Source organism: Dermacentor albipictus, chromosome 5 (assembly GCF_038994185.2).
Source record: "Dermacentor albipictus isolate Rhodes 1998 colony chromosome 5, USDA_Dalb.pri_finalv2, whole genome shotgun sequence".
Lineage (NCBI taxonomy): Eukaryota > Metazoa > Arthropoda > Arachnida > Ixodida > Ixodidae > Dermacentor > Dermacentor albipictus.
Window position 1 is genome coordinate 38882708 of NC_091825.1, and position 22642 is coordinate 38905349.

A 22642-nucleotide genomic window follows, 5' to 3' on the forward strand; every position below is an offset into this window, starting at 1 on the left:
ATATTCAGCCGTACCTGGTCAGTGGTTGAATGTGCACTGTTGTCCAATTGCTCTTCGCCCTATCAGCCTTGGCAATGCCATTCACAATTGTGCAACGTTGGCGAGTTTGCCAAACAAATACTTAATATAATGCATGAAGAGAAACTACACAACAGGCAGAGACGTCGATTTGGAAAGCTCGTTAATCGCGGTTTCCTTGTTTGTACATCGGATAGGTCGCAATGGCAGCCACCACCCTTCTACTCCTGCAGTAATGCTGCACGTCAAGTAAATTACGTAGCTGTCGGTAAGCGTTCTTAAATTTATTAAAGGTGTTCTTCTAGGTCCCCTTCCCCCCCCCCCCTCCTCCCGTTATCGTGGTGTTCACAGAATGCCCGAGAAATTAATTTTTGAAATTGATGTTCTGATTATATTAAGCTATGGACTGAGACTGCATAGCCTCGCTATTAGTTACTGTTTTATTCTGATGTGCTTAGAGCGCAGCTGTTGCAATTAGGTTTCACACACCAATGTGTGATTTGGTAGTTGCCGTAATTACCAGAAAAGAGGGAGGGGCCACGAACAGAGACGTTTTCTGTATAGTTGTTTCAAATTCTTGATTATCTACCTGACAACTCGTATCACGTGTAGATATTTCGTCATAACGACAATGCTGGTCACGCTGCTTAGGTTTGAATGCACGGCGCTATAATTATCTTGTGAATTTGTCGAACTTACCATCTTCTGGGGTGTAAATGAAGGTGTCCGGCGTTGGTCCAGCAACTATGTGGAAGGGCACAACTTTCCTGCATATGTAAAATACGTTGTCCACTGCAGAATAACTATACCAATTGGGTATTTACCATGAATTTCTACTACTTAATGTTTAAACACTCTCATTCGGTAACGATACATTATAGAACGCAGAGAGATGGACACTTTATTTACAAAAAAGGCAGACAGATTGGCCAGAAAAGTGCACTTTGGCCTGCTATTTTATATGTAGCAGCATATTAATTACGTTTTTAGGAAACATGCACATACACATATACAGACAGAAGCTCCTTAATTGCTGCTTGAACAGGCAGCCTAGACGGAAATTACCGAAATAAAGTTATTAAAGCAGCAGAGCAGCAGACAAAAAGGTGAAGTCTTATTTCATGTTCAGAAATTTCAATGCGCTTTGTACACCTGACATTCAACGTGAAATAGCTCACAGCATCGATAAATGAGGAAGTTTACATATTTAACACCCCTTCTGAGTTAAGTAAACGAACGCTCAGCTATTTAGTTGAAGTATTTGCCTCTATTAGCCCCGAGAACGAACGCGAGCGGCGCTGCGAGCGCCGCTCGCGTGACGTCAGGGCACGGACTCGCGCCTGTCGTCTGCTACAGTTTGGGCGTTGTCCGGGCGCTTTCTGCGGTGTTTTCGTTTGTTCGCCCTCGTTCTCTCTGCTTCTATACTTATGGTGGTCGCCTCAAATATATTTTTACGGTGTCTTCCTTTGCGAACATTTATTCAAAGAGCTAATTTCTGAGACAACAATGCAGCTCTCGAAGGCAACGCTACAGTGCCAGCCGAAGCGACGCAGACCAGCCCATTGCGGGTTTTTCCTACACGGATAGACAATCGCAAAAGCATAGCCTATAGGAATCTAGTTATGATACCATACCTGCCGCTGTGCAACAAGTATGTCACAAAGCTGGCTATATATGACTTCTACAGCAGTTACGTTGATTTTATTCCGCTAAAACAGGTTTGCTCACGACGAGTAGTTCATGGTATAATATCGAATTTTTGCATTTCCTCACAGAAACGCTCGGCAGTAGCACGCAGACTTAACTAATACTGGAGCTTAGATTCTACACGCCTCACTTGCTTCTTTAACTGCTTGTCAACATTAGGCGGTTCTTCACGTGTTTATTTTTTTTAAGCGGCGGAAATTTGAAGTAAAGTTAATGAAGGCGCACAGCTATTTACGCAGTACAAATAGGAATGTACCAATATATATTCTCTTTTCCGTGCTACACATTCAACCCACCTCTTTAGAGCGCGTTTGTTAATGATTAATAATGTATGTTTTGTTCCTCTGTTTTTGTCGATGTTACCAAGTGCATATCATTTATTTATTTCAATGCCGCAGTGTGTTTTGCATTGTTATTGTGGAAATATTTCACTGTTCTTTCATACATTGTATAACTGCAATGTTTTATGGCCACTATATAAATGTAATTTATATGGCGCTTGATGTGTGACCCCATGCAGCCATATTGTACCTAAGGGGGTGAGGTTACCTCAAGCCGCGTCTGTGCGGCTTTTTTCCCTCATCCACCTCCATTTACCACTCCTCCGTACATTTGTGTGTGTAAATGGAAATTAATTAATCAAATCAAATCAAACTCACTTGAGAAATTTACAGGTTCTTGTTGCTTGAGGAATATACATGACGAATTTGTTTGGCGAACTGATACAGGCTGCTCGGCCCAATTTTTTTTGTGAAGTATGCCTGCTGGACCGCATAGCTGCAGCCAGAAAGAAGTCGAAGCGTCAGTGACTAGTAGTAGGGGACATATTGAAGATATAGAAATTCCCCCGGTGGAGAGTCAGAAATTAAGTGAAAGTATATGCAAGGCTTGTGGTGCTTTCTTTACGAATGTTTGCGATTGGATTGGAGCAAACTTGATTTAGCCTGAAAGGTTCTCTTTTATGTACCGACGAAGCGAATGGTTATCCCTTTGTATAATTAAATAACGCCGGATCGAGACATGGTGAGACAGAAGGTGCTTGAATTTTCCTTTTGTAGGCAATCTAAGCTGCGGTGTAGTAGTTCGAGAATACTTTAGCCATTCCAGTTGGCGCTGTAAAAAATGCTTTATGGTTTCAATTCGAAGTTGTAGTGAACTGATGGGTTTCGCGAACATAGCGTGCCTCGCCATACCGACAGTCGATTGCTACCGTTACGTGATCAGCGGTGTGCCATATTGTCGATAAAGGCTACTGAGGGCCACTATGAAACATTTCATCACTTTCAATTGAGTGGCTCTCGATCTTAACAACGAAACTTTTCTCTCAGGTGATTGCTACTATGGTGTTTGTGAATGAACTATGTAAATACTCTACATGACGCGCCGTCGTGTTAGCAGCCATGAGCAATTCGTTTTTTGGAGGCCTGTTTCAGAGGGGGATGAAAGTAGCAGCAAACTTTTTCATAAGAAATGCGCGCCTAACTGTGTTTTTACGCAATAATGAATGGCCATATTTGAATAGAACAACACACCAGAGTAATAGGAATCATGATAACAGCTTCGCTGGGCTTTGTCTTTCTAACATCGGATAATATGTTGACGCCAATTACCAAATTTTTCTTCCCCGTAAATTGCAATGCCTCTCATAGCTAAATACTAAAGGAATGTTAAGTGTTTAGCGAAGCATCATACACAACTTCGCGCGTGGAATTTGCAGACATTCTTCTCTTAGTCAAAATTTACCGGTAGACACGGCGCATATATGCATTGCAAAACCTAGTAGACCCCGTTAACGCTACTTAGCTTGCGATATCCAAGTCGCAAAGTTTCTCGACTCACACGCTTTTGAAGAAGAAACTGTGGTTAAGGTATGGCAGCTGAAAGAAGCCGACATATTCTTCATTAAGTGCGCTTCCAGCCACCCATGCCCCAAGCATACACGAAAGGAACGTGCGCGCGCGGCAGCCGAGCGAGCCGGAGCGAGTGGCGTCCTGGCCGTGACGTCACTCGCGAGAGGGCGCCACTCCTAATTCTCGCCGCTAATAGATTAAGCTTCGTGGATGTGCAGAAAGCGGAACGTAGACACATATGGTCAAGGGGAAAATACTGAAGCAATTTACATATATATATATATATATATATATATATATATATATATATATATATATATAATATTATCAACGTAGTGGTGCTTGGAAAAATGGGGAAAGCAGGAAGTCTTCAGGAAACTGGAAGATTGCCGTCTTTAGAGAGCACACACTTTACGACTGCGAGTCTGCGACCCATAAGTGACACTTCATGAAATTATCAATGAGTGCTACATAACCCCGACAGCGGCAGCCGCAACAAATACCGCGATTGTCTTGTATACGGGTCAATTCACGTAGATCTGAGGTTGTCGAAGATGACGTGGCTCGTAAGAGAAAGCAGGTGGTCGAAGTGGAATACGAGAGGGTCGGTGTGGTAATGCCGTCGAGAGGGTGTCCTGGTGATGTCCTCTACATAAGCCCACGGAGTAGTCATGGAAACTTGCGGTTCACCAGCACAGTCGGGTGGTATGTCAGTGTCTTCAGCCACAAGTGCTTTATTGGCCATCTGGCATAGCCCTGTGGAAGGCAACTAGAAGCATAGCGCGGCGAATTTCAACTCAGGGTGGGCTTAATTGATAACGGCGCGATAACGTGAAACAAAACCTAAACCGAGGATGACTTCTTGAGACCTAAGATGGAGCAAAATAAACTCGATGACGTATGGCACACCCTGAATAAGGGTGCTAGTTATCCATGGCGCCAAGAGGCTCAATCTATGGGTGCTAGCGTTTTCAAGCCATATTCCGGGTGACGTCGCAGTAGCCTTACGAAGAGCGCTGCGAAGTTTTTAGTCTATAGCAGAGACAGCGCTAGCAGATCGCTCGAGATATAGGGTTCTAGTACCCTGAACAAATGCAACAGCTACGACTGTGGGGTAAATGCGAAGACTTGCAATGTTCGACGACAATGCAGTTCGTGTGTCTTGAAATGTGGTACCTTTATTTTCGCGTCTGTAGGGTGAGCGCGACACCACAAACCTGAGATAGAGTAGGAACTTAGTGGCGGCGAACGATGGCGGATGAAGGGCTAGCTTTTTGTTAAAAAAGAGTGGCGAGTTTGCTGAGACGGCGCATAAAATCGGCCACTTTCGGGGGCACTCCCTTGAGTGGCACCAATGTTTGCTGGAAGCCGACATCGGCGGGGACATGCTCCATGACCCGGATAACGGCAACCACAACAACTGCTGCGCTTGTCTTTCGTGCGCCTCAATTCACATAGGCCGCAGCGGCGCAGTAAGGAGGAATCGCTGTTAGTCGAAAATGAAATGGCATGGTCGCCACGTTGTTTCTGAGAAGTGGAGAAGTGAAGTATCCTGTAAAAATCAAAGTAGTGTCGTCCGTGTATATCAATGCTTTTGACCTCTACAGGGCTTCTCGGACATCATACTTATAAAGAGAGAACAATATGGGGCCTAAACTCTGCATGGCTTTTGGGACATCGTTTTTATTAATAGAACGATATAGAGGTTAAAACTTACACCGTGGTCGGACAGGCAATGCCGTCGGGGGGTTGATGAGGTGATGTTCTCTAGAAAAGTCCTCAGAGTTGTCAGGGCAACCGGCGGCATCAAGAACATGTTGGATTGAAAGCAGGCTGGTTAGGGCTGTATACTTTGCCGACGCGTGTACATGTTCTGGCACATTTGGCAAAGAGGAAGCTGCGCTACCACTCCTCTTGTGGGTGAGGAAAGAGTTCTTGTCAGTGGAAAGACTGAACGCTGCAATAGAGTTGTACTGTGCGAGCGGGCACCACGGAACAGCGCATTGCTTCTGTAACTTGAGAAAACGTGAACATGGATTGAAAACTTCGGCAGTGGTTTTGGGGCCTTTCGCGAGCTATATCTGGCAAGTATCATCATTAATTTCTCTAAATAGTTGCTCTGGCTTGTCTGTTTCTGTCATCAATGGGTTCACCTGTATAAAAATAGTGACCACGTCTTCCATGTAGCTTACAAGCTCTCACCCTGCTGTTACACCCGGCCATGACGACGCTGTTCTGCACGAAGTTTGTACACCGTGTCGTAGTTTACGACTTCTACAAAGCTCCAAATATGTGCGGACCAGGTATTCATGTCAGCTTGGTGGTAGCGGAACCCAAGATTGGCTTCGCCCCTCGAGCAGACGATTTCATCACTAAGCCTTGTTGCGTCTTCCCACCCATTCCACACATTCACAAACTCGTACGATACGAACCAGTGATCGAGGTCTTGGTCGTCATAGCCGCTAAAAGCCCGAGTTTCGTACTAATGCATTATGGAGGAAAGTATAACGACTGGATGCTGAGAAGCACCTTCTCCGACGGCTTGTTCATGCAATGCTGAGGCGACAGGCAACGTTCTCGTTTGGAACCCAGGACCTCCATCACATTGATGGGAATTCATTGATGGCTACGCTAAGCCAGTGGACGTATTTCAGAGAGAGCGGCGGAAACAAACTAAGACCAAGAATCTATCAATGGTGGCGCAGGAGCCCAGACTTCGTCTTCGGTATAAATTATTTGTCATAGAATTTGAAGAAATTGGCAAAACACCGAACCCAGAGAAAGTTCAAGGGATTTCATACTGCATAATCCACTAATGAGTCACTGCAAGGCACTGTACACGTTTTGAGAGAAGCAACGAGTGATTCCGGTCTGAAGCCATGTGAACAATTGGTAACTAAAATAGAGAGTACTGAACTTATTGACTTGTCACCTAGTATATAGACGTTTCTTCGCAAGAGATAGCTTACGAAAGATTGCTGTCAAGAAGTATTGAAAGTTCTGCGGCTGTCGATGACTGAGATTGATAAAGAACATTATAATGTGATTTTTTCTCTTAGAAATGAAAGAAATTTCGCTGATGGATGCATACGAATTCATCACGCTATAACTTTAACAATGATATTCTCGCCAAGTCAAGCATCCTTGAGGTGATTTAAGTTGCTGAGGCTCCATAGGTGCCTGGTAAACGATGGCAATATACAGTCTTGTATAAGTAAATAACAAAACGTCATAGCGATTCGGCGACAGATTAAGGAAGGTATTCATATGATGAGAATTCTTCCCAACGCAAGGAACGCTGAAATGCCTCAAGCAACAATTATTGGCTGCAAGAATGTCTGAAATTTTATGTGTATATTGTAACGCGATGTTCAAAGTCGCAATTTTTAAGCTGGCAAAAGGAAACGTTGACAATAAAAAACCACTCTCTGAGTTCGGGAAGAGCGCATGACAATGAAACCACAGGCAGCGTATTACAAGATGAGCTGAATGGGATTCCTGGATATTAAGCTGTATATTCCCTTCTGGTGAAAGAGTTTTTCGTTTTATTTTGTGCTAATGCGCCGGTCATTTAGTTGAAAATGCTGAGGGTATCCTTCACCGACCAGGCGACGCCGCATGCCACTATATTTTAGTTTCAATAGCCGCCGCTACAAGCCACTGGGGCAGTAGAAACAATAAAAAACAACAAACGACTTTTTAAAAGCAAGAAGACGATTGCTTGAGTATGAATCACTTACCTCAGCATCTTCAAAAGCCTGAGCTTAGAAACGCTTGCATGGCTACGTGCAAGCACTGATTGCCTCTTGACGAGTGTTCAGAAGCGCCATAGTGAATCTAAATGCTTCCCCTCCAATTTTTTCGTGTGCGTGCTAAGCACTTTATTCTGGCGCTGCAGTCAACTACGGAAAGGTTGAGGGCAGGGTCCCGAAAACTTTCTGCGCCTCTTTAGGAGAGTTCAGGAATCGGTGACATTGATTTGTCAGCCTAGGGAATGTGATACACTTGCGCAATGAAGGTTGACGCAATTTTCTGAAACGAAAATAAAGGAAACACTTGAAAATAGTCGGATTGGGCCTCATTGTGACGTGGTAAGGGCCAGTCTGCAGGCGGCGACATAAACGCTTAAGGTTTCCAATTTAGCGCCATTTCTATGGGCGCCTTGCCCGCTCGCAATGTCGCGCTTTTTAATGCGATGACATTATGTGGCTCATGAAACAAAAAATCCAACCGCGTGACCGGGAATCAAACAAAAAGTCACTTGGACACAGAGACCCGCTCGTGTCGCTGCTCGCGCGTTCGTCATAGTATTCTTACACAGCTGGCTCCGATGCTGGTCATCATGCCAGCGTTCTCATACAGCAACTCCCTTTGAGAAGGTGCTGATGGCATTAGCCCCCTGATAGTCGGTGCAGTGATTGAGGCGAGTTCTTACGTGCGCTCCGACAGACAAACCTTCGACCTCGACGTCGCAGTCAGTAACTTCGCCCGGCTCCTTCGGATGTACACGCCAGTACGCGTATGAGACTGAGGCACGTGATGCGAGAAGTGATACAAGGCATCTTGAAAACGTTGCCATTATGTTTCGTAAAACGAGTCGTCTTCAATAAAAAGCCCCCAACGCTTTCGCATTCATCTATGTAGAAATACCTAAGGGCCCTTGACTTTCCATATGTATGTAAACTTATTCAACTGTTCTCCTTTCTGCAAATTTATAATCAAAGTATTCGTTAGGTTTCGTCAGAGCTGAGTAGAATGTACAGCCCTAGTGGAATGTGCGGTGGTTTAGCAGTCTACAAAAGGGTACATAAACAAATTCGATACAATCCCGCGACAACATTCAGCACATATTTTGCGTCAGCTCTATAGCTGAGTACATAGCTAGCCATATAGCTAGGCTAATTACGAAAACTCAATGCAGGCTCACTGAAACGCCTTTTAACATTTATTGTCGCGTTTAATACAACTATCAGTATTATTTTGCTGGTATCATTGCAGAGGTCAAATAATTTGAGAAATGGAACATGGTATGTGGATGAAGGGATCCACTATGCGTTTTACGTTAATCTAGCTTGAAGACCGGTAGCCATATTTCGGAAAGCGACTTTCGGTTCTCCAAAAGATGATTTGCATTCATAGCAGCATCGTTTAATTAGACCGTGCTTGAAAGAATGAATTCGTAAGCATGGTGTGGTTGCTCGTACGCACTACACACACAAACAAAATTGCACTGCCTGCTAAATGAAACATACGTACGCCTTGGTACCGTGCTGTCCCTTGAAGGTAAGTATGAAGGTAGCTTCGTTTTTTGTCAGTGTTGAGTTCTGTTCGCTTAGCGGTCAGGCATTCGAAGACGCCGTCATTGTTAGAGTCTCCAAGCGCCAGAAACTCTGGTATACTTGCAATCAACTGCAAAATGAATAAAACGAGAATTATCGACTTCGTAAAATAGTTAGAAAAAAGGAACATTCAAGTCCTAAGAGGACTCTTAAGAACCATCTGCAAACATACGGCAATAACCAACGAAAAGGACTACGTGTACTGTGTCATGACAAAAAATATTTTCTCAAAACTCAAAGGCCTAAAAGAAACAGTGCAACGGTGGATATAACCATGTCACCATAATTGAACAGTCTTCTCAACAGCCTTCACAGATGACTTGTAGTGGAGAAGCTTTAGTAGCTGCAGAAAATGAGGCTTCAGATGCAATTTTGTCCGCTACGATAAATATTATTCATTGCATCTGTATCAATGGAAAGTAAAATGCAAACGGAACGAGAATGTTACTGGCACCATAATCTAATAAAAATTCAATGCGAATAAATGATACTCTCACTGAAATTTAAAACAAGAAGGTCAATTCTAAACGTCATGTAAGAGGATGAAAGAAGGACAAACCAATGAAGCTATCAGACCAAGGCCTCAGGTACTGAGACTATGACTGGTTCACAGTTCAAATTGGGTTAGTTACATGCAGTACCACTGAAATGGTGTATTTTTTACTGCTAAGATGAGTCATCAGAACTAGGAATCTGGGTAGTGTAGCGAAAAGAGATGCTAGTGGGTTCAGCGCTACTGGCTCTAAACGGTAGTGGGTCGAGCGCTCCTGCTCAGCAACGGCGCTCGTGCTTGAAGCTGTGACTGCCCTGCCCGTCGACGTTGCGCTGCTCCGAGCTCTGCCTAATAAACACCTTTAGAATTGGTGGAGTGTGCGGGGTACCCTCAGACGATCATTCTGGAAGTCCGGTCCCGTACCCTATCATCTACCATGCCCCAAGACGCCTCCCAGCAAACGCCTCCTCCTGCACCCACTGCGTGTCCCGGGGTGCCTCGTCATCGCGACCCTCCGGTCTACGCTGGAGCTGACGACACTGACGTGGACGAATGGCTCACGGCGTACGACAGGGTAGGTGACCATAACAAGTGGGACGAAGCAGCCAAACTGAGCCATGTTCTGTTCTACCTCGCTGGAGTTGCCAGCCTGTGGTATAACAACCATCACGCAGAGTTTCAGACATGGTCGGAATTTAAGACTTCCCTCGCCGATGTATTTGGTCGCCCTGCTGTTCGCAAGCTGCGTGCCGAGCAACGTTTGCGAGAACGAGCTCAACAGCCAGGCGAAACGTTCACCAGCTATATCGAAGATGTCCTGGACCTATGCAGGAAAGTCGATTCGACCATGGCGGAGTCTGATCGAATCCGAAACATCCTGAAGGGCATAGAAGACGACGCCTTCAATATGTTGCAGGCCAAAAGTCCACGCTCTGTGGCTGAAATTGTCACACTGTGTCAGAGCTATGAAGAACTCCGCAGGCAGCGGTCACTGACTCGTCGATCTCTACCACGTGACGAACACCTCGCTGGTTTGGCTGCCATGTCCAACCAGGCAGCGTTGCTCGCAGAAATGAAGGCGTTCGTCCGCGAGGAAGTTGCCCGGCAACTCTCGTTGATGGATTTTGTACAGCCGCAGTCGGTACACGTGCCTACGCCAAGTTTTGCGCCTCCACTTCGCCGTGTCATAGCGCAAGAACTGCACGAGGTCTTGCCTGAGCACCACCAGCATGTTCCTGCGGCTGCGCCTCACAGCTACGCCGAAGTCATGGCCAGGCCCCAACAGATCCCGACAGCTGTGCCACTCAGCTACGCGGAAGTCGTCACCCAGCCTCAACAACTCCCTCAGCGGGGACCTCTCACGTACGCTGAAGTCCTCGCTATGCCCCGACAACAGCCTGCTATGCAATCAATTCACCAGCCGCCACGTCCAACGCGTCCTTCCACATAGATGGGACCTGCCGCAACGACTCGGTGGCGTACAGCGGACAATCGACCGATATGTTTTGCGTGCGGCTACGCAGGCCACGTCGCACGCTACTGTAGTCGCGTGCAGACGCCTAGCACTACACCATATGGGCCAAGTTCTATGGTGGGTTCTCCGCGCCCTTATTACGACGACGAACCTTGGGCTGTGTCACCACCATTCCACCGGTCCGCCAACATCCGCCGCTCAACTTCTCCACGCCGACGCTCCCCATCACCGATGCGGCCTCGGCCCGAAGCTCGGGATGAGGAAAACTAATCGTCGCAGTCCATGAGGCAAGGACTGCGACCCCGTCGAAACGCGGAAGTCCTCAACGTAGCCCGACCAATGTGATAGACGTGTTAGTTGACGGTGTGCGCACATACGCCCTCGTGGATACCGGAGCCGCTGTATCAGTTATGGACGCAAAGCTTTGTCGCTTCCTTCGAAAGGTTACGACGCCCGCTGCTGGACTCGCCCTCCGAACAGCAGGCGCACAGCGTATTCACCCGATTGCGGCGTGCACCGCTCGTGTTCTCATCGAGGACGTTATATACGCCATCGAATTTATAGTGATTTCCTCGTGCTCCCACGAAGTTATTCTGGGGTGGGACTTTCTCGCCCGCCACGAAGCCGTTATTCATTGCGCACGGGCCGAACTAGAACTGTCGCCGATCGCAGATATGACGTTTGCCGATAATGCTTCTTTTGCGAACAAACTACTCGTCAGGCATGACACAAATGTTCCTGCCAACTCGTCAGTGATTGTGTCAATGCAGTGCAGCAGCCTCTTTCAACTGCATTCAAAAGTTCGTTCGCTCATGCCCCGACTGCCAGCGCCGAAAATCTTCACCCCACCACTCGCCAGCTGGTCTGCAGCCTCTACCCTGCCCTATCCAGCCGTTCGGGCGCGTTGGCATCGATTTGTATGGGCCACTTCCCCTGACGTCCTCTGGTAACCGCTGGGCCATTGTGGCAGTAGATCACCTTACACGATACGCCGAAACCGCCGCTCTCCCAGCAGCTACAGCGCGCGATGTTGCATCATTCCTGCTACGCCGATTCATCCTGTGGCATGGTCAACCTCAAGAACTGCTCAGCGATCGCGGACGCGTCTTCCTGTCGGAAGTCGTTGAAGCGATTCTCAAAGAGTGCCACGTTGTTCATCGTACGACTACGGCGTACCACCCTCAAACGAATGGCCTCACAGAACGCTTCAACCGTAAGCTCGGCGACATGCTTTCAATGTACGTTGCCTCCGACCACACGAACTGGGACGCCGTTCTGCCATTCGTCACCTACGCGTATAATGCCGCTACGCAGAGCACCACTGGATTTTCACCCTATTTCTTGCTGTATGGCCGACACCCTTCGCACACCACTGACACCATTCTGCCGTACCGGCCGGATGCATCCGAGTGCGTGCCTATTTCTGCCTCGCTCAGACATGCAGAAGAGTGCCGCGACCTCGCACGGGCCTTTACTTCCGCTGATCAAGAGCGACAGAGGTGCACTCGCGGTGACGCCACTGCCACGGTCACCTTCGGTCCGGGAGTGCTCGTGTGGCTCTCAGTTCCTCTAACTGCCCCTGGCCTCTCATCCAAACTGGTCCCTAAGTATGAAGGCCCTTATCGTGTCGTCGAACGTGCATCCCCTGTGAACTATGTCATCGAACCAGTTGAGCCATCTTCAGACATGCGCCGCCGTGGACGCGACATTATCCATGTCAACCGTTTAAACCCTTACTACGACCCGCTCATCGTGACGAGCTGTTAGGTCGCCGGGCGGCTCCCTTCTCGCTGCCGGGGGGTGATTGTAGCGAAAAGAGACGCTAGTGGGTTCAGCGCTACTGGCTCTAAACGGTAGTGGGTCGAGCGCTCCTGCTCAGTAACGGCTCTCGTGCTTGGAAGCTGTGACTGCCCTGCCCGTCGACGTTGCGCTGCTCCGAGCTGTACCTAATAAACACCTTTAGAGTAGTTGTATTCGTTTATCACAACCTCTAAACAGCCGCTGCTGAACCTGGTGTAAAGAGGGCATCATATCTGGTGCGGAACCAATGCTCCTTCTCTCAATGCCGAGCAGTATGACGGTGTCAACTGGGTCATGCTTCTCTTTAGCCTATTCAGGTACTCCAAGCACAAGGCGAGTCTTATCCTGGGAGCGCCTTTGGTCGGGCAGCCAATGTTACCGTTTCATCGATTTTGTCCCTAAAGTTAGCTACTTGTCTATTTAGCGACAATTTTTCCTATTAGATGCCGATGAGTCCTCTAGCGGCGGAACAGAAGAATTCGTGTCATTTTAGAAACCGCGAAGTGAGAAAAAGTTCTTCGAATAAAGCCTCCTCAAACACAGTTCCTTATTTGAAAGCGTATTTATTATTCAAAGCGGCCAAAATTCGCTCTACGACACATTACTCTGGGATGAACTATGTTTCCCACCATATTGGCATTCCAAGGACTCACAGTGTGCTCATAAAGTTCATGTTTCTGACTTTATTTATTATTATGAACTCAATTTGAATGCATACTAATGCTCTGGGCTCTGCACATTACCTAAGTAGGCTCCATTGCTAGACATTTCCAACAGTTTCTAAAAGCATTAAAAAAGAAGGTTACCGTAATCTATTGCACCACACTTTTTGGTGCAATGTGAGCGCCTCATTTTACTAGTAAGACAGTTAAACTGTTGAAAAGGTTACATGTTGGGGCGGCTGTGCTTGTTGACGCGAATGTTGTTACGGGAGAAGACACCGACAAAAAGCTATATACAAGTATATTTACACGGGAATACGCCGCACATGGCCAAGAGGCCACAGTCCGCACTAGCCTCTAATCGTCGTCGTGGTCTTCTCACTGCTCACATCTTCGTCATTGCAAACGCTTTTCCGTAGCACTACCCCCGGCGGCAAAAGCGCCGTCCCGGAGCGACTAAAGGCCGGAATCGGAAGCACTGTAGTGGGCCTTGAGCCTACTCACGTGCACGGCATCACTAGATGACAGAGTAGAGGACGAGGTTGAAAACACAGGAGAGATTTTGTACGTCACAGGCGTCACCTGGCGCAGCACGTGGTAGGGCCCTGTGTATCGTGAACGGAGCTTTTCTGAAAGCCCGACGGGGCGAGAGGGCGACCACAGGACCACGAGCGCACCAGGCGAAAACTGTACGTCATGGTGGCAGGTGTTGTACTGACGCAGCTGAGTGGTTTGCGAGGCCGTCAGTCGAGTACGGGCTAGCTGGCATACATGGTCGGCGAGGGCGATGGCGTCGCGCCCATTCTCACTTGTTGAGATCGCAGCAGGAGGAAGTGCCGTGGCAAGGATCAATGTCGGTTGCAACCGTACAGTAGATAAAATGGAGAAAATCCGGCGGTGTCGTGCCAGGAAGAATTATACGCAAATGTGACGAAAGGAAGGGCGATGTCACAATCGTCGTGGTCCTTGGAAACGTACGTGGATAGCATATTGGACAGAGCGCGCTTTAATCGCTCTGTCAGGCCATTGGTTTGACGATGCTATGAGGTAGTCAGGTTGTGTTGAGTGGAGCAGGAACGCACAATGTCTGCGATAACTTTCGAGAGGAAGTTACGACCACGGTCAGTAAGCAGCTGTTGCGGGGCGCCATGAAGTAAGATAATGTCGCGCAATAGAAAGTCTGCGACGTCAGTGGCGCAACTGGTGGGGAGAGCCCACGTGATAGCATAGTGGGTGGCGTAATCAGTTGTGACGGCTACCCATTTGTTCCCAGAGGATGACGTGTGAAAGTGACCGAGGAGGTCTTATCCAAATTGAAAGAACGATTCCACAGGGACGGTGATCTGCTAGAGATGACCGCCAGGTAGCACCTGAGGTGTTTTCCGAGGTTCGCAGGGATCACAGGCAGCAACATAGCGTGGATTGAGTGAGCGAGGCCAGGCCAATAGAAGCGGCGGCGGACGCGGTCGTACGTGCGGGTTACCCCAAGATGTCCTGCAGTGGGTGCGTCATGCATCTCAAAGAGCACAGTCTTTCGTAGATGTTTTGGCACGCCAAGAAGAGGATTAGATCAGTCAGAGAGGAAGTTCCTTCGGTACGGAATGCAGCCGTGAAGGACATATAGGTGAACGGATGCGTCGGTAGGTGTAGAGCACAGACGCTCGACGAGTGCTCGCAGCGGTAGGTCTCGGTACTGCTCATCGGCGATGTTAGCCAAGCCAGACACAGAGTAAATGCCGTTGGTGGTACTATTATCGGCGTCGTCAGGCCCGTCTAGCGGGTAGAGAGACATGCAGTCAGCGTCCTTGTGTAGTCGGCCAGATTTGTAGGTGACAGTATACGGATATTAGAGGCGTAAGGCCCATTGACCAAGTCTTCCTGCAAGATCTATCATTGAGCCTAACCCGCAAAGCGCGTGATTGTCTCTGACAACGGAAAAGGGTCGGCCATATAAGTGTGGGGGGAACTTCGCAACTGCCCAAACTAGGGCCAGACACTCACGCTCAGTGATGGAATAGTTGCGCTCCGCGGGTGAGAGAAGCCGGCTGGCGCAAGCTATAACACGGTTGTGGGCGCGCTGGCGTTGTGCCAGTACTGCGCAAATTCCATGACCGCTGGGAACAGTACGGACTTCGGTAGGCACAGAAGGATCAAAGTGGGCAAGAACTGGAGGCATTGTGAAAACATCGATTAGGTGCGAGAATGCAGAGGCCTTGTTATCGCCCAACTGGAAAGGGGTGTCTTTTTTCAAAAGCCCGGTTAGTGGTCGTGCTATGGCCGCAAAACCTTTTTTTACGAAACGGCTGAAGTACGAACAAATGCCGATGAAGCTGTGCACATTCGTGACACACTTCGGAACAGGGAAGTGCCTAACAGCATGGATCTTGCCTGGGTCAGGTTGCACTCCGTTCGCGTCAACGAGATGCCCAAGGACGGTAATCTGGCGACGGCCGAATTGGCACTTCGATGCGTTGAGTTGAAGACTGGCTCGGTAAAAAAAACGTCCAGGACTGCTGAGAGGCACTCGAGGTGCGTAGCGAACGTTGGGGAGAATACTATAACGTCGTCGAATTAGCACAGGCACGTGCACCATTTGAAACCGTGAAGAAGGGAGTCCATAATACGTTCAAAAGTGGCAGTAGCGTTACATAGACCGAACGGACGGCATCCCTTTGAATTGATAAAGGCCGTCTGGTGTTACAAATGCAGTCTTCTCATGGTCGACATCGTCCACGGGAATCTGTTAGTAGCCGGAGTGAAGGTCACTAGAGAAGTAGCGAGCACGGTGGAGGCAGCCAAGGGCGTCATCAATACGAGGTAGGGGATGCACGTCTTTTTTGGTAACCCAGCTAAGGTGCCGATAATCCACGCAAAGCCGCCATGAGCCATCCTTCTTTTTTACCAGTAATACACGTGACGCCAATGGACTACATGGCGGTTCAATAAGGTTCTTGGCAACCATTTTGCGAACTTCTGCGTGAATAACTTGACGCTCAGCAAGTGACACTCCATATGGGCGGCGATGAATAGGAGGGGCATATCCGCTATTACTGAGACGTGTAACAGCTGTAGTTTGCGCCAAAGGACGATCGTTAAAGTAAAAATTATCGTGGTAGGAAAACAGAACGCGGTAGAGCTCACGAGCGTGCTCGGACGGCATGTCGGGAGCAATCATTTTCTGTAAGTTGACATGGTACAAGTTGCCGACTGCGATGGTAGAGGAGGATATCGTCTACTGCAATAGATGCGACTGAGTGATCCTCGAAGGTGCAGTGGTGGCTTAGCGGTAGAACACTCGCCTCGCGTGCAAGAGGTCTGTGGCTCGAATCCCGGTACAGGCAATTTTCCACCGGATTAAAAGAAAGAATCCGCGTGTTGATAAAATTGCATAAACAGGCCTGGAGTGTGGCCTGATCCCGGTGACCAGAACCGGTAACGCACTCGCTCACCAGAGCATGATTGGCCACGCTGGTGCAGTACTTGGCCACAACCTCCTATATGAACAACACAGTCAAACCCCGGCCCTCAGTCCCCAGCAGCTGTGAAGCAACTGACCACGGCGACGGTCAGACCTGCGATGCAGCAGAGGGTGCTAAGAATCACTGGCTCCGGAGAGGCCGCCATTGGAATATGAACCTGGCAACGTTTAACGCTAGAACGTTATCTAGTGAGACGAGTCTAGCAGTGCTATTGAAGTAATTAAAGGGCAGTAAATGGGATATAATAGGGCTCAGTGAAGTTAGGAGGCCCAAAGAAGCATATACAGTCCTAAGAAGCGGGCACGTCCTGTGCTACCAGGGCTAAGCGGAGAGAAGAGAACTAGGCGTCGGATTCCCGATTAATAAGAATATAGCTAGTAACATACATGAATTCTACAGCAATGACGAGAGGGTGGCAGGTCTTGTTGGGAAACTTAATAAGAGGTACAAAATGAAGCTTGTACAGGTTTACGCCCCTACATCCAGTCATGATGACCAGGAAGTTGAAAGCTTCTATGAAGACGTGAAATCGGTGATGGGTGAAGTGAAAACTAAATACACTATACTAATGGGCGACTTTAATGCCAAGGTAGGCAAGAAGCAGGCTGGAGACAAGGCAGTGGGAGAATATGACATAGGCACTAGGATTATCTGGGGAGAGTAATTAGTAGAGTTTGCGGAACAGAATAGTATGAGGATAATGAATACCTTCTGCCGCAAGCGGGATAGCCGAAAGTGGGCGTGGAGGAGCCCGAACGGTGAGACTAGAAATGAAATAGACTTCATACTCTGCGCTAACCCTGGCATCATACAAGATGTGGACGTGCTCGGCAAGGTGCGCTGCAGCGACTACAGGATGTAAGAACTCGAATTAGCCTAGACCTGAGGAAGGAACGATTGAAACTGGTACAAAAGAAGCCGAACAATGAGTTAGCGGTAAGAGGGCAAATAGAGGAATTCCAGATCAAGCTATATAACAGGTATTCGGCTTTAACTCAGGAAGAGGACCTTAGTGCTGTAGCAATGAACGACAGTCTTGTGGGCATCATTAAAGAGTGTGCACTGGAAGTCGGTGGTAACTCCGTTACGCAGAATACCAGTAAACTATCGCAGGAGACTAAAGATCTGATCAGGAAACACCAATGTATGAAAGCCTCTAACCCTGCAGCTAGCATAGAACTGTCCGAACTTTCGAGGTTAATCAACAAGCGTAAGACAGCTGACGTAAGGAAGCATAATATGGATAGAATTGAACATGCTCTCAGGAATGGAGGAAGCCTAAAAGCAGTGAAGAAGAAACTAGGAATTGGAAAGAATCAGAGGTATGCGTTAAGAGACAAAGCCGGGAATATCGTTACCAATATGGATGAGATAGTTCAAGTGGCTGTGGAGTTCTATAGAGATTTATAAATTACCAGTGGCACCCACGACGATAATGGAATAGAAAATAGTCTAGAGGAATTCGAAATCCCACAGGTAACGGCGGAAGAAGTAAAGAAAGCCTTGGGAGATGTGCATAGAGGGAAGACAGCTGGGGAGGATCAGGTAACAGCAGACTTGTTGAAGGATGGTGGGCAGATTGTTCTAGAGAAACTGGCCACCCTGTATACGCAATCTTGGAAAAACGCTAACATAATCCTAATCCATAAGAAAGGGGACGCCAAAGAGTTGAAAAATTATGGACCGATCAGCTTACTGTCCGTTGCCTACAAACTATTTACTAAGGTAATCGCAAATAGAATCAGGAACACCTTAGACTTCTGTCAAGCAAAAGGCCAGGCAGGATTCCGTAAAGGCTACTCAACAATAGATCATATTCGCGCTATCAATCAGGTGATAGGGAAATGTGCGGAATATAACCAACCCCTATATATAGCTTTCACTGATTACGAGAAAGCATTTGATTTTCTCGAAACCTCAGCAGTCATGGAGGCATTACGGAATCAGGGTGTAGACGAGCCATATGTAAAAATACTGAAAGATATCTCTAGTGGTTCCACAGCCACCGCAGTCCTCCATAAAGAAAGCAACAAAATCCCAATAAAGAAAGGCGTCAGGCAGGGAAATACGATCTCTCCAATGCTATTCACAGCGTGTTTACAGGAGGTATTCATAGACCTGGATTGGGAAGAAATGGGGATAAAGGTTAATGGAGAATACCTTAGTAACTTGCGATTCGCTGATGGTATTGCCTTGCTTAGTAACTCAGGAGAGCAATTGCAATGCATGCTCACTGACCTGGAGAGGCAAAGCAGAAGGGTGGGCCTGAAAATTATTCTGCAGAAAACTAAAGTAATGTTTAACAGTCTTCGAAGAGAACAGTAGTTTGCGATAGGTAGCGAGGCACTGGAAGTGCTAAGGGAATACATCTACTTAGGGCAGGTAGTGACCACGGATCCGGATCATGAGACTGAAATAAACAGAAGAATAAGAATGGGCTGGGGTGCGTTTGGCAGGCATTCTCAAACCATGAACAGCAGGTTGCCACTACCCCTCAAAAGGAAAGTGTATAGCAGCTGTGTGTTACCAATACTCACATATGGGGCAGAAACCTGGAGGCTTACGAAAAGGGCTCTGCTGAAATTGAGGACGACGCAACGAGCTATGGAAAGAAGAATGATGGGTGTAACGTTAAGGGATAAGAAAAGGGCAGATTGGGTGAGGCAACAAACGCGGGTAAATGACATCTTAGTTGAAATCAACAAAAATAAATGGGCATGGGCCGGACATGGAATGAGGAATGGACGATAACCGATGGTCATTAAGGGTTACGGACTGGATTCCAAGGGGAGGGAAGCGTAGCAGGGGTCGGCAGAAAGTTAGGAGGGCGGATGACATTAAGACGTTTGCGGGGACAACATGGCGACAATCAGTCCATGACCGGGGTAGTTGTAGAAGTATGGGAGAGGCCTTTGCCCTGCAGTGGGTGTAACTAGGCTCATGATGATGATGATGATGATGATTAAGTCGGGAACAGGTAGTGTTCCCATTCAATTTAATTTAGTTGATAAGTGAACCGCGCACACCCAGGATGGTGGATCAGTCAGAAATTGGTTGTTGATCTCGTGGTGAGGCGCGCTATCCGCGCGTTTCGTGCAGGTGTAGTATGTCTATCAACGCGAATTCGGTGAGTTTGCATCTATATCTGCATGTAAGGTGCATGATTTATCAGATTCGAATGTAGCTTCTTTCTCGCCTAGTATTCCAGCAAATTCCAGCATTTCTTCCTTTTGACTTGGCGCTTTTCGAATTTTTTCAAGCAAGGCAGCAGTTGTTTAAGATTCCGTCAGACTCTAATGTTATCCAGTAGTTAGGCGCTCATAATGGTGGTTTGGAGATGAGGGACTAAAATAGACATTGGAATATGCGATTGTTTGAAGTGTGATTATAATACTTTATTTAGTGGTTCGTGTTGAATATATTGCCAGGCAAGGTCCTCGTTAATTATCGCTACATTTAACAATTTTCGTATGGCTACCTTTCTTATGGAGAGGCTACAATGCAAATTTTCTTGTACAAAATATAGGCTACATGTAAGACCCTGCTTACGCAAGTGTCAACTTCGGCGCTATGACTGCCTGGTAGTCGCCTGCCTTGGGCTACTACCTGAGAAGGTGCATGCGCCCCCTGAAGTAATAACCATTTTTGGTCATTGCGATAACTGCGTGGCAGTCGCTTGCTTTGGGCTGCTACCTCAGAAGACGCATGCGCTCCCTGAAGTAAAAACCCTTTTTGGGCTCGTATAACCTTCTGTCGGACATGCAAAACAGATGTGCTCATTACTCATGCATGAAAAAAGGCACGAATATCAGCTGCAGAAAGATTGGCTGAAAGTACTTGTCGAAGAAAGAAAAGCCTGCTTCAAGAAGGACTGAACCCTGCGTGACTACGAGAGACTTGCAGCACAACCTACGCAATTCCTGTGACATGACATCAGACTTTTATTAACAAAGTTCTGTGCTAAGATCACGAGCTCTAACCTAGTCACCACGCATGTGGAGGCTCCAATTTCAGACCACGTTAAGGGGGTAACTGAAAAAAAGCGAAAGATTGAGTTTTGAGGCAAAGCAGACTGCGACTAGAAAGCTCCTCAAATTGCCCCACAGAACTGAAACAACGAAAAAAGCCACCCTGAACCGGTTTCAAGACTTGCAAGTAGATTCATTACGGCAACTTGTTGACAAGGCTGATGGAGAACTTCTTGAAGCTTTCATTACTTCAAAAATGCACAACACTGATTACCCTTTTATGGCTATTGTGACCGAGAATTCGTGGCATTCACATGTAGCAAAAATTCTACAAAGACATCTCAACAAGTTGCAGGTAAATGACCCCTTTCTGGTAAGAAGTTTCGAAGTTATTTTGGCAATAGTTGAAGAGCGGGAAACTGCACTAGCCGCATTTTCAATAGATGTAGAGAATTTATTCTGTGCCAGCAGATGCTTTCATGTACTTTGTGCCTGAACCGATAGAAGATTTGGGTGAAGTAAACTTTTAGAATTCCACGGATCTTACCAGAGACAGTTTTGACACTTTTAGATTATATTTATTCAACCACCACCAATTAGGATGGCAAACTCTACAAAAAACGTACAGTCAGCTGTATAGGGAGGTAGGGGGGTGGGGGGGGGGGGCTCAGCAATATTGCTGCTTTTGTGTGAAATATTTTATTCTCTGGTGACAACATAATATTTGCCAACTTGGTGGACACGCCGGTAACGTAAGTGTTTAGATAGGCTGAAGACTACCTGTTTTTTTATGTAAAAAATGTGTGTATGCATTTTTGTGACGCGGGGGAAGAAATTTCGGTCATATTCATCAACTCACCTGGAAGACATGAGGTCACGTATGAATTGCGGACAAATGATTGCATTCAGTTTCTTAACGAACTCTATGGGCGCTTTGCTGAGCGAAACTGGGGTATGCGTAAGCCTATCTATGACTGGCCCTGTTGCTTTTGTCTGAAGGGTTCTGCGAACGGACATCAGCGTGGCTCCGAGCATGTGGTGCAATCACAGCCATATGACTGCAAGGTTTGTCGCCGATGTGCACGCACCCCCACGCGCACGTCCGCGCTCTGCCACGCGCCCATTCGCACAGCGCTACTGGAATAGAGTCTCCTCCCCTTGCTGCGCTCACCGGTGATCACCGCTTTGCTGCGTCCACCAAGGACTGCGCCCGAACACTGATGAGTCAATAAAGGCTTACGCCTGAAAAACTGATGTTCCCCTTTGGATGAGCATTTATGCTGAGTGCATATTCCCACATCTACGAAAACGTTGTTGCTCTACAACAGCGCACAGCGCAGATTAGGCGGGGCCTAGCAACTACATGTATCAAAGCAGCACTGGGTAAGTCATGTAAGCACGACTGTGCGCGAAGTTTGTTAAATCAGACTGCACGATTACAGAACGCAGGTTTCCCCCTTTCTGTTACCGTATCAAGATGTGAAACCATCTTGCAGAAAGAAAGAAGAATAAGTTTGGAACCATCACACAAAGAAAATGAAAATTTGGCTCAGGCACTTATGACTGCTTACATGCGGAAATGCGAAAGCATCATATTGCCCTTAACAAAATGTTTTTTTATTACACACATTCTTGTCCGCACAAGCTCTCTCCGGTGTTTTCATCGCGGGTGGGTAAGACCAAATAAGAAAGCGCCAAACGTCTCAACGCGTTCGCTTGCCCGAGTGCCACGTGGTGTATGCAATGACGCACGCATTAGGCATACCGTCCATCATCGAGAATATTGGAGCAGCCATGATGTCGGGGAAGCGAGCTGGTTTCAGTTTAATTCCCACCAAAACAGAAATTTGTG

The 22642-nt window shown here is 47.3% G+C and overlaps 1 long non-coding RNA gene across 1 annotated transcript in view; it reads right to left on the reverse strand.

Annotated features, from left to right (window-relative positions):
* LOC135909526 (uncharacterized) overlaps positions 1-8968 on the reverse strand; it is a 44451-nt gene extending 35483 nt beyond the window's left edge. The window contains exons 1-2 of the long non-coding RNA XR_010566726.1: positions 8832-8968; positions 718-785 (exon numbers count right to left, since the gene is read on the reverse strand). This is a non-coding gene — a long non-coding RNA (uncharacterized lncRNA). The remainder of the gene's footprint in view (positions 1-717; positions 786-8831) is intronic.
* Positions 8969-22642: the final 13674 nt, after the last annotated feature.